At 41.9% G+C, this 12266-nt stretch overlaps 1 pseudogene across 1 annotated transcript; it reads right to left on the bottom strand.

Annotated features, from left to right (window-relative positions):
• Positions 1–2195: 2195 nt before the first annotated feature.
• LOC101010481 lies at positions 2196–9824 on the bottom strand (annotated as a pseudogene). The gene has a single exon (XR_002519584.2). The product of XR_002519584.2 is annotated as an E3 ubiquitin-protein ligase TTC3 pseudogene (transcript).
• Between the last annotated feature and the right edge of the window lie 2442 nt (positions 9825–12266).

The raw sequence follows: 12266 nt of genomic DNA, 5'->3' as shown, positions 1-12266 counted from the left end.
AATCTTCATATTTGAGTTCTCAGATATTGCTGGTGACAGTCTCAACACTGTATGTTTGATTTAGGCTTTCTCAGGGAGGGAGCGTGAATGAAGCCAGGTTGCTTCTATGCTGCCATTTTGTAACTGGAAGTTCATCTTTTTTGATCTGTTGATTTGATAACCGAGAAGGCTGCTAAGTGACTAAGTGGCAAGTAGCTTCTCAGATGATATAGGTTTGATTACCTTAGAGCCACATAGTTCATCTTTTTTCTTTAAATGTGCTGAATGCTACTTCTGTGTTAATTTTCTTTGTGCTTATCTCTGTCTCTGAACCACATGAAACTGCTTTTCCTGGATTTTCCATCTTGCACTATCATTGCTCTCTGTTACAAGATGTTGCAAGAGGTTTTGCTAACAAATTGCTTCTTGTGTTCTATACAGAGATAGTCCTGGGTTCATGAGTGCTACTCACACACCCAGCTTATCTCTAACGATGCCCACTGATGCTGTATTAACCCACAGAAGATGCTTTTTTATGTGAAGTGTGATGGCAAATTAATAGATGGCAAACTGATTTGCAAAAGTTTCTCCAGGTGACAAGGGAGAAGCTTGTTTTCTTACAAGTTGATCTCCTCACTCCTGCCCCTGTGTGGTCCTCCAACTCTACACCCTGCATGAGAGAAAACCTTCCATGGGCCTCACTCTTGGAATAGATAGAGCAGATACCCCACTGGGAATGCCTGCAGGAGAGTTTCCTCCATGCCTTCGTAGGAACCAGAATCAAGAGATTAAGGTCCAGATTGTGGGAGCAAACCGTCCTTTATGAATGCACACACAGTGCACCAAAACCTCACTGACAATTCTAAGCCAGTGTTCTCCTAAGCTCTGATTTACAGACAACTGAAGGCCCTTGGGAGAAAAGTAGACTATCACAGATGACAATAATGTTGAAACACAGAGGCCTATGGGACAACTTTGTGTCAGAATTTTAAAGGCAACGTGGGACTGTTCCTCATAAGTTCTCACTTAAACATATTGTCCTGCCTCATACTGACCATGTCTATCTCTTCCCTATTTGCAAGTTAGAGAGAAAGAGGATCTCCTGTCACCATGGTCTTGACTGTTTTCATATCATACTGCCCAAAAGAAAGGACTGAAATGGACAGTTTGTTTCTGGTTTTGAAGAGTGAGGCTATTGAGCTGTGCTGAAGTAAAAAAGGGGAAGGCAGCTCCTGCCTTTGGTCTGGTGGACCATCCCTGCTTACCTGCCTGTACCCCTTGCACCAACCTCTATCTATCTGCTTTTTCCAGATCTGTCTGGTCCTGGTTTGCACACCTGTTCATGGGACTCTCCAGAACTGCCTTTCCAGGATGGCTCTGCTTTGTGTACAAAAGGAATAGTACTGCCCACCAGGAGGAGGATAGGCCAGAAACCTAGAAAGATTTCTAGAAAGAGGCTATAACTGGAGCAGGAGAGGGGATCAAGGGATGGAGGGAAGGTGTCTTTTTTCAACTACAGAAGTAACATCCAGGTTGTCAACCACGTTTCTATGGCAGTGTGCATATGTGTGTGCACACACATATACAGCTGTAGATTAGCTCTAGCTGCTGTGGAAGTAGACCATACTGTGTGTCTGGTATTTTTCAAACAAGTATCACAGTGATGGACAAGGTTCTGTCTACTTTCCTGCCTTCATTTCTCCTCTTTCTTCCTTCACCTCTATCTCCTCCTCCTTTCTCCTTATCCTTTATTTCTTCTTCTTCGTCATCTTTGTGTCTTTGTCTTAATCTTTTTTTTCCTCTCTCTCTCTTTTACCTTCTTCCTCTCTTTTTCTTCCTCCTCTCTCTTTTACTCTTTTCATTCTCTCTTAACATCCCCAACCCTCTTGGAGTTATCCACATAGGGCCTTCTTCCAGCTATCCCCACCCCTCCAGATATCTATATTCAGCTAATCCTTGCAGAGTCCTTCCTGCATTATGTCTCTTATTTTCTGTGGTCATCATTTTTCTGGCTGACTCTAAGTCTCCTCAGTCTGAACCAGTTTCCATGATTTTCCCAACCTCAAATGTTCCCAATATTTTTATTAAAGTAATCATTGTAAACCTTCTGGTCCTTTGCACACATTAGTCAAGTTCTTTACAAGGCACCTCTGGTAACTTACTACGTTTTGTTTTTAACTGTTTCTTTTTCTTTCTTTCTTTCTTTCTTTTTTTTGCTCGTTTTAGAATGTTCTTTATTCTGACAGTTGTTGGACAAATATAAGGCATGTTCACAAGTATCTGAAGTTGTATATAAAACATACTCATTCAACAGATGTTCCTCTTCTCCTTTTGTACTTGCTGCTGCAAACTGATCTTTATGCATGTTAACACCCATAGCACTCAGTTCTTGTGGATATGCAGACAATGTTTTGGGGACCACCGTGGAGAATCGGTTTCAAACTAAGGCGTGAGCTTCTATGAACTAAGTCACTAAGACATCAGAACTCACGGTGAACAAAGGCAGAGGAAGGTGACCAAATCAGCTCATAAACTCATGACTCTAAGTTTCCAGTGGAACAAACAACACATCAAAAAGCATTTTTTTTGATCCTTCATGTTTGAGAGAAATGGAAGGTGTCCAGAATTCATGGTTCTATATTTACCACTGTCTAAAAGTCACAAAACAATATCTAATTTTTTCATGGTTTCAAATGCAGTTACAGTTTTGTTCTTAGGCCACAATACAAGATTGCATGCATTACTTTACACAAATGTCAAACACAGAACGATTGTTACACAGACACCTTAGGGCTGTCTAAAGACACAGCTTCTCTTTTTGTGGGGCGGGGGTAGGGAAGGATAATGATGGTGGCCGTTTCCACACACAGCCTGTTGTGTGCTCAGCACAGCTGGATGTGGATCCCAAGCACTTGCTGACTGACTCACAAAAGAGGACAGAAGCTGCTGAGGAGGGCAGCGGAGTTTGAAGAGCAGGCTCCAACTGGGGGCTGGGATGATGGACACACAGCCTCGATTCCAGGGGGAAAAGTCTTAGTCCATACTAATTAAAAACTTTTAGTGATTTTTGAAAATCAGATTACATCTATAAAAGACGAAAAGTAAACACTTAAAACAATCCATTGGGGGGAACACAAAATAATAAAAAATCAAATGCAGATGGGATTTCACAAAGAGGAGATTTGAATCTTTTGGTCTAAATCAGCCAATATTTTAACATTATAAATCATTAAAATGTAGTTTGCTTATGCCCATTCTTAAAATGCAGAATCTTTGAGGAAAAATATAGACATATTTTCAGGAATACAGACTCTTGTGAAAAATTTTAAAAGTCAGTATCATCTCTCTTGCGGAGCTACTAGAACAGGTTTTTCAAACACAAAAGGGGAACAAACGTGGGGCGCTTGAATATGTTAAGAATTCTTATCACTAGAATACTGCTTCAAGGCACTCACAGTACTTTCCAAAAGAAGCCACCCACCTCAAAGAGCCCTGCACAGCCCCAGCGACCCACGAGTGTGGTAGCTGGCATTTTATTAGCCACTGCTTGGCCATCATCAAAGTATTCACTCGAAATGGGGAAATTACTTAATATCAATGATATTAACGATTTCCATGAATTTAGCTTTGTGACACACAATGAAAAAGGGTCTTCAAATGTTTGCTTTTTACACCAGTGATAGGAAATTGTCATTCTTCCAATTCAGCATGCCGGTGGATGACGCTTTAGTGAAGTGTGACTACCTAGGGGAGCAGGAAGGCAGCTCCCATTTCTCACTGGGCCAGCCTCTTCCAGAAGGTGCAGGCTACTCTTTTGACAGGAGATCATGACTCTGGCAGGCTGGGCAAGCGCTCTGCCCTTTAAGCCACTGCTTAAAGCACCCTTTGTGATACTTGTGCCCACATTTGAGCACACACACGTTTTTTGATTTGAACATCTTGTGGCATATTTCACAGGAACTTGCACCCGGTGCAACCCTCACAGGGACATCTTCTGCTTTCTGCCCCTTGGTTTTGGGTGATGGTGCAATAACAGCCGAGGGTGGGTCCTGGGAGGACCTGGTCACGGGGGCAGCAGAACTGGGCTCATAAGTCCTCTTGTCCTTTCCTGGGTTTGGCTTTTTCTTTTTCTGTTCATCTAGAATGTGTTCTGTCACTCTTTGGACAATTTCATCAATACTCAATCCTGAAAGTGAGCTCTTGTTTTTGCTTCGCACGTTTTTAATAAAACCAGCAAGCTCAGTGCTATCGTAACATGGGAATACCACTGACAGGTGCTCAATAATACTATTGAACGGCTTTTTTGGAGACTGGCTTGAACGTGCAGCATGTCCTGGAGGAACAGGCTGCTTCTGATCAGCCACAGGGCTTTGCTCTGACAGAGCTGCCTGGCCATCCCTTTTTGGCCCTGGCAGCTGAGTGGCTTCAGGCTGACTTGGGGGTGGTCCTGGCAACAGCGCAGAAGGAGCCTCCCCTGGGGAATCGCTGGCAGAGAACACACTGGAATCCCTGTGAAATGCTGCGAGGTTTCCAGTCACATAGCTTGCAGAAGTCATAAGCCCTTGGTCATCGTGGCCTGAAGACTCAGAGAGTAACTCAGGATGAACCACGTTACAGGCAGGAAATGAAAGCTTGGGAATCTGCACTTTAGAAAGTTCACTGAGCCGAGAACCATTTTTAATTGCTTTAATTTGTTCTTCAAACTGAGACTTTGCTTTCTCAATTTCTTTTGTAACATGAGAAAGAAACAATTCCCATGAACATATATCAGACTGCATGTGAGGATATGCTGCAGGATCATGGCTAATCAGCTCCAGCTGCTTCAGATAGGATTCTGCTTGTGACTCCATGATCTGTAGCTTATACACTTCACTCTCCTTCCAGTTTTCAAGTACGGATACCTCTGCAGCCACAGCTCTCTGATGACTCTCTTCATAATCCTCTTTCCCTTTCTTTATGCACTCTTCTATTTTCATTTTCTTGTTTATAAGTGTGTTTCTGATTTCAAGGGACTGATCCAGATGTAATTCATGTTCCTTATCCTTTCCATCATTTTTCTGGGTATACATTGCACTGGCATTTGAAACCTTTTTAATTTTCTTCTTCAGTGATTTTAGTCTTCCTTGGATTTCTTTTTTTTCCTGTTGCCATTTTTTAATTTCTCTTTCCAGATCTTGAAGGAACCAATCTAATTCCATCTTTGACATCTTGTTTTCTTCTAAGTGCCTTTTCAACTTTTCTTCCAGGTCCCTGGTTTCTTCTAAGCCCTTAAGTATTATCTGCTCATAATTTTCACACGCTTCTTTAAGTTGGTCTTGTAATACTTGGTACTCCTTTTCAATCCGTGAAACTTCCCCTTGTTGTTCATCAAAAGGATTATATGGCTCAGTATTGACTTCTTGGTGTGTTATGTTCCAAGATACCTGTACGGCAACCATCTGCACGTGTGGAATGTTTGTTACTGCACTGGTGCTTTCTGGAATTACTTCACATTTGTTGTTAGAATTTCCACAATGCCCATCATTTCTGTCAGACTCACTTAGGACCATATAAGCATCACCTGTGCTGCACTGTGACTTTACAGATGTTACCAAAGAGTCCTCAAGGATCTGTGTTTCGGAGGCAATCTGGTGACCAGCAGCATTCTCAGCATTCAAATGATGACCCTCAAAATAGGCAGTAGCATTTTTATCTGCTCTGTCATTGGCTACAAAAGACGGCACCACTGGTACTGATGTTGGTAGATGATATTCAGGAGAAAGGCTGGCCAAGGGTGTATATGTGCTGGTGTACTGGGGCAAACCTGGTAACACATTTATGTATGCTGGTGGTGTCCGGGTGATATCAAATCTCTGGAAAGGAAGATACGTACAGTATCCTGTGACCAAATGGGATTGAGCCCAATAAGTTGGTTTCACATCCTCAAGAACCGGTTTAGGGGAATTAGAGGAGACTTGTTTGTAATTTGCATCCTCAGAGCCTGGTTTGGGAGAATTAGAAGAAACCCCTTTGGTTTCCCCATCCTCAGAAACTTGCCTAGAAGAATTACCAGATAGTGGTTTAGCCTTCACATCTTCACAAGCTGGCTTGGGAGAATTAGCAGACGCAGGTTTGGGCTTCACATCTTCAGAAGGTAGTGCTGAAGATGAATCTGACACTGGTTTAGGCTTTACATCTGGTTTAAATTCCCTAGCAGCTGAATTCAGTGGTAGTTTAACTTGTAAATACTCTCCTGCTTTTGAAATGTCTTCTACTTTTGTTTTAATGTTTTTCTTCTTTCTTTTTTTCTTGAGCCGTAATGCAGCTTTCTTCAATGCAATGCAGTTGTCAATCACAACAAAACGAGGACATCCCAAGAGAAAAGATTTTAAACCTCCTGCTTTTTCTAGTATTGGTCGAGTTTCTTCTGGGAAAAACTCATATTCTTCAGAGAACATCTTGCTACTCATGTCCAAGGGACCATGTTCCTCCAACATCTGAGAGAAGTAATCATATAGAGTTGAATATTTTTGTTTTGGGTTAAAGTCCCATAGCTTCTTATTGCGGACAACATATTCATTACTGTGTTGGTCATAGAGAGCTTCAAATTCTTCTACGTCTTGCCGAAGATGGTCAGGCACTGCAAATGGGCCTGCAGTATCTGAATTTTGATTGCTATGGTCTTCACTTGAAGTGATGATCTCATTATTTGGAGTTACTGAAGTTGTTCCAGACCCAACTAACATAGGTTTTGAATCCTTTAGCTTCTTTTTCTTGCCTTTGTTTTTCACCTTGGTAGAACTAAACTGTGCTTCACCACCGTCTTGTTTCCTTAACACAGTACAGCGGCTGTCCATTATATCAAAGAATTCATCTAAAGCACTATGCAATGCTGGGAACTTGTCTCTGTGTTCTTCTAGCAGCCATATTAAACAACGGGCTTCCTTCAATGATGTTGGCTCATAGAAATAATCAAGTTGCTTTCCTTCTATAGAGTCTAGTTTGTGACCATATTTCTCATTCCAGAGGAAAGTCATGATGCTAAAATCAAGCTGTTTAAGAGATGCTCCATACCGAGAAAAGAAAGGTCCTGTGGCATCTAAGCCAAAGCTATTAAGTTTTTGGATCCAGGCGGCTAATTTGGGCTCCACTTCTTTAAGCTCACTCAAAACATGCAGAAATATTCTTGTCTTTACTCTGCTCTTTTCTTGAATCAAATGATGAATAACATAGTCCACTGCTTCATTTAGAAAATTTCTGCTTGAAAAACAGGTTGTATAGTCTTCTGTGCTCAAAACTTTCCAAGAAAGCAATTCTTTGAGAAGCGTGGCTGTATTCCATATGCCGGATTTAATCTTGTCAGCATACTGCTTTATACACTGTAGAATTCTGTCATCAAGGAACTGACAGCGGTGAACATTGTGTACAGTTTCTTTCTGCTCTTCGTTTTTGGGTAGATTACTTTCTCTTAAGTCCTCCTCCATTCTTTCTTGTGCTAATTTTTTTGCTTCTTTTTTTTGGATCTTTCTCTTCAATTTTTTGTCTTCTTTCAGTCTTAGTTTCTCTAGACTAGAACATTTCTGTTTCAGAATAGGTCTTGGAGGAACCTTTTCTTTTATGACCTTGTGTTCAAATTCACATTTAACTTGACCACCACTGCTGAAGATGATAATCTTAGAAATAACACCTTCACAGTCAGGGGTAAGACATATTCCTTGTAGAAAGTCCTTGTCAATTTTATCGTTAAAGGTTGTAGTTTTTAATTTCTTCCAGCAATTCATGTGAAATTCTATTTTACAGTACTGGCAACAGCTGATACGTATAAAACCCTTAAAGTCTGGATCAGTTATATATATCTGGATCTTAGAATATCCACAGCACTTCTGATAGCAACAAATGGCATCTGGCACTGGAGGGAACTTGCATTCTTCAACAAATTTCTCTAACAGCATCTTTATTTTTTCTGGCTGGGACTCTTCAATAATCACATTACTTGTGGGCCAAGTTAACACTCCAGGAAGACGATAAATCAAGGTTCTTGCTTTCTCAAAGTGATTGAGAGCTTCTAGAAATCTGTTTTTTTTCAAATATACTTTTCCAATTCCACAGTAGGCCAAGCAATCAAGTCCCTCATTGTGGTAGTGTTCAATAATCCTCTTAAACTGGTTTTCAGCTTCAGATAGTTCTTCAGGCTGTCCTATTCCAAGGAGAGAAATGGCAAGTCCATAGACAACCAAGACATAGTTAATCATGGCCAGGTTCAATTGCTTTATTTTTTGAGGATCTAAACCATTCAGCAACTCTGTAAAGGCCTGTGCGGCACTGCGGCAACGCTGCTCCAATAAGGCTGTATAGCCATCTTGAATTAAGCTTCTCAGCATTGTCATTATATTAGCAAAATCCTGGTGTGCAGCTCTGGAAGATTTAGAAAACTGTTTCTCCAAGATGTTCTTCAAATTTGCTGGTAAAGTCAATTGTGAACTAGAACTGTACTTCTCTGATTCATTGTTTCCAGATTTTTGTTTTCCTTTATGTTTTGGAGGCTGACTTGATGGTGGTGAAAATTCAGGATGACAGTCACAATCATCTACCTTCAATGCCTCATCCACCACCTTTAGATTCTGATTACCACCATTGGCCATTTCGTGATTAAATTTTCTGAAATCTCTTTCCTTCTCCACAAAGTTAAGTGAAGTACTAAATACAGGTGCTGACAAACTCCTAGGTGTGTAGGCCCTGTTTTCATAAAAGGCTTTAATTGGATTCTTATTTGCTGTTCGACCTTGTAGGTCTTCTATTTGTTTTTGTAACTTTACATGTTGCTGAATTAGATCCTTGATTCCCTCAGGGTCATTTTTACAGAGTTTTTGAGCTTTTATGTTTGCTTGCAGAGCCCAGTTATATTCCCCCAGCATAGAAAGAGCATCACAATAACGATAATGACCCTTTGGCCAAGTATTCTTCAGAATAGTGGCTCTCTTTCCATCACCAAGTGCATTTCTAAACTGTCCAGTACGAAGAAAACAAAGAGCTCGGTTACCATAAAGAAGGTGGTTTTCAGGTCTATATTCAATGGCTCTGGTGTAATAGATAATAGCTATATCAAATCTTTCTTTGGAAAACTCTTCATTTCCTTTCATTTTCATTAGTTCTCCTTGCTCTACACAATCCGTACAACTTTGGGTTTTAAGTTCTTCAAGCAAATTGCAGTCTTCCACTACAATTTTAGTTATGTGGTACTTGTATTCAGTAAAGAAAATACTTAACATAGGCCAACAATTGTCAATTGATCCTAATTTAGTTAGAATTGTTACATCGCCTGCATATTTTATCCAATTCAGAGCTTCTTCCATTGCCAATACTTTATTTTCTATTTTATAACCAATTCTCAATAAGCCTCCAATAAGGAATGAATCATTAGCAACTTTCTTTGCCAAATCCACAATATCTTCCATCAACTCAAGATGTTGTAATTTCTTCAAATTTATCTCGGAAGCACGTGAATTGCTGGCGTCCACACAGGGATGCAATCGTGATATTACAGAACTGTTTTGATGTTGAAACAGAAGTGGCCAGAAAATGTTTATTTTAATGGCATCACAATACTCTTGCAGGACAGAAATTGGTTTACTACACCATATACTGCAGATGTCAAATTCTAAATTCCTCTCACTTTGGACATAATCTTTATATTGCATACCCACCCCATCACAGTAAAGCTGAGTCACACGAACATAATCATCGGTCATAAATTCAGCAGCAAAGACACAATTGTCCATATAAGGGCAGTCTTCCAACAAGGCATAATCTGCCACAGTGATATCTCCCTCAGCAAAATTGTCCATGATGCACAAGTCACAATACGGAGGGATAGGCCCTGCTCCCCAGCATCCGGCTGCAGCGGGATTAAGGTGATACATCCGGGAGCCCGGCTGCGCGCCGGTGACTTACCCACCGCTGCCTGGCACGGATGCATCGTCCGCTCCCTGCTGCCGCTGCTGCAGCCGCTGCTGCCGCTGCTGCCGCCGCTGTTGTTGTTGCCGCTGCCGTTGTGGCTGCCGCCGCTGCGTAGCCCGCAGCCGCCGTCGCTCCCCAACCAATTCTCCGGCCCTCCACGTCAGCCGACGGCGGGAGGGAGCGGTTCCTTTTAACTCTTTCTATGTCAATACTGACCACAGTTACTATTTTCTCCCGCTGCACTTTAAAGTCTTACTGGTGGAAGCCATGTATCCTTTGCCCACAGGCCAGAGGAAGGGGAACCAGGTCCTTTCAGGAAAGTGCATGGGGGATGCCTCTCTCTCATCATGTCCCCTGACTCCCAGGTGTAATCATAATCTGCGCATGGAAGTGCCAGGCACATAGAGAGTGCTCTTCCTGCTGCCTACACTCCTGCTAGAAGAGCCCTGCCAAGGTCATCATAAGGGTTGGGATCCACTAACAGCTTTGACCACTAACGCAGGGTCTGATATTAGGGATGTCATTTCTTCACTCTGATGCACTATTTTTTTTTAAATCTACACACTGATGAGAGGCCGCTCAGAAACCTGCAAATTAGCATCACACTCCCCTAGGTTCTGTAGCAAAATATTCTGGGAGGAAAACCTGTGAATCTTATTTCCACCTGTTGCTCAAGGAAGGGACTCTTTCCAAAGAAAATAACAGTCATATACAGGGGAGTTTTTCTGTGTCCCTTTTTCTCCTTTGTTCCTTTTCCCCTCTCTCTCTTTTAATGGCACCCATTTCTTCCCATCACTTAGAATCACTGAGAATCTTTTTTTACCCTGGCTTATAAATTGTGTAGAATTCCTGTAAAGTATGGTGCTCCTTTGTCTATTTCCATTGTCTCTGACCTAATTCTTGACTGACTGGCCATTTACCTGATCCACTTTAAAAGCCAGGAGAGCTGTGTTCTCATTTCAGAAGAAACTGTGTTACCCTGGCCAGTTTTCTTCCCTTTTCTGGAATTCAGTTCTTCATCTATAAAATGGGGGGAAGGGGGTTGACCATCCTGGGCTCTATCTGGATGCCGATTGGAGTCAGAAAGAGAGCTCTGACATGGTGATGCAGGGCCTTGAACTCCACTCACAGCTCTGCTGCTAACCTAGCATGTGATTTAGTTTTAGTCCCTTTCCACTTCTGAGCCTCAGTTCCCCATCTAAGCAGCCACGACTGACAATGGAGGAGTCTTAGACTGCCACAAATGAGGACCTTGATCCCCTAACATGCTTGTGTGTTCATAAGACCTATATCCTCTGATCTTGAGCAGATAGAGCCTTTTCTTAGCCTCTGGATTGCTTCTTGGAAATGGCTATAGTGAAAGCCTCTTCTTTTGTGCTTGATACTTTATTTTCCCAGGTAAGCTCCCTCTACCTTTGTCCTGGGGCATGTATTTATGGATATTTTAGTTAGCAAAAGCTATCAATTAGTGTAATTAGCTTATTGTCAACTTCAATCTTGACCCTCTCCATGCACTGTCCCCTACCCACCTCAGGTTCTTTCTTATTTTAACTTAGTGAGCAGAGCTCCTGGCTGCATCACCATAGCAACCAGCAGCTAGGACCTTTTAAGCTGTGATGAAGTCATTAGACACCTAAGCTGATTATAGAGTCCAGAATGTTAATTGGAGAAGAGAGGCTGAAAGAAGGAAAATGAGGCAGATCTTAACCTGCAAACAAGTGGGCAACAGAGTAGCTGAGTGCTTCAAACTATCCCTGACCTGGATGCCATGGGCGCTGTGGACCTGGGTGTCAACACCTTGGCTTGTGCCCTCAGCCACCAGACCAGAGGGAGGGGCACCAGGCCCATTCTCTTCCCAGGGAAGTAATTCTGGACACCTCCCTACCAACATGCTCCAAGTAGATGGATTTGAATCTGGATTTTTCAATAGGCAGTACCAATTACTGAGTTCATCCTGAGTCCTACTCCTAATTTCCTTATCTTTCAACTCTCCATAGAAGTTTCTTGAATGAAAACAGGCCTTTTAATTTTTTTTCTTGTTTGAAGCTCTCTTTTCCCAGTCAGTTCCCCTGCTGCCTTGGCCTGTATTTGTGGCCTGTTAAATTCAAAAGTCTATCAGTTAGTCTAATTAGGATATTCAAATTTTAATTCTTTTCCATTCTCCACATGGGCAGCCACCTGCCCTTCTTTTATTCTCTCTTTTTATTTCATTTAGGGAGAAAAGCTTTTGGCAGGATTGCCATAGAAACCAGCCACGAGGCAGACTAGGCTATTGTACATCTGGACACTGATACTCAAAGCTGATTATGGGTCTGGAAGCTTGCATGGCTAAGCAAGACTGATGGAGTTAA

The sequence above is a fragment of the Papio anubis genome, chromosome X (assembly GCF_008728515.1).
Source record: "Papio anubis isolate 15944 chromosome X, Panubis1.0, whole genome shotgun sequence".
Taxonomy (NCBI): Eukaryota; Metazoa; Chordata; class Mammalia; order Primates; family Cercopithecidae; genus Papio; species Papio anubis.
The sequence above is the reverse complement of the archived record's forward strand: the minus strand, read 5'-3'. Positions and strand labels throughout refer to the sequence as shown.